Here is a 769-nt window from a genome sequence, read left to right as displayed (position 1 = left end):
CGCCAACTCTATCATGTGCAGACATGACTGCTATTGACACTGGCCAGTTTGTTGGTCTTATTTTTCATCTGAAGGGAGCTAAGCTTTGAAATTACTGCAGGAAAAATTCACATTTGGTGAAATCTTAATTGAGCTTTCTACATGCAGGATCTGATTGTTCTGGCTCGTTTCACAGCACTAAAACATATTGTAGACACCCTAATATCCATTCAAAAATAAGAAAAACTTGTAGAGAAAAAAAAAAGCTAACAAGAGACAACTCTTTTTAATGTCGTTTGTTCCCTTTTTAATGAAAATGACTATAAAAAATCAAACACCTTAGTAAAAGAGCTCCCAATCATAAAATGTGAGGCAGTAAAATTACTAGCATATTTATAAATTTAAAAAAAGAAAAAAAACCTGGGAAAGGTTTTTGGCCTGTAGAAACATATCTGCTCAAGAAATTACTAGTATATAAGATGACTCAAGTCCCCAGGCTCGACCTAAAATGGACCGTAAAAATTGACGCCTGTACGTAGCGATCTAAATTTTTCGTCATAGATGTATTTCACAGCTCGTTTTTTTTTAATTACAAAGCGCAGCTCTTTTTCTGTAAATAATAGGGCGAATAAAATTGCCACGGTCTACGACGTGAAGGCGACGATTTTTACGGTCCATTTTTGATCGAGCCCGGTGACTTGGGTCACCCTATATTTATAAATAAAAAAAAAAAAACGGAACAAAAAATTTGCCATGGGTTTGAGACCTTCAGGAATGCATGTACTCAAGA

This window comes from Ixodes scapularis, unplaced genomic scaffold (assembly GCF_016920785.2).
Source record: "Ixodes scapularis isolate PalLabHiFi unplaced genomic scaffold, ASM1692078v2 PGA_scaffold7__128_contigs__length_106722199, whole genome shotgun sequence".
Lineage (NCBI taxonomy): Eukaryota > Metazoa > Arthropoda > Arachnida > Ixodida > Ixodidae > Ixodes > Ixodes scapularis.
This window is presented reverse-complemented; position numbering follows the sequence as displayed.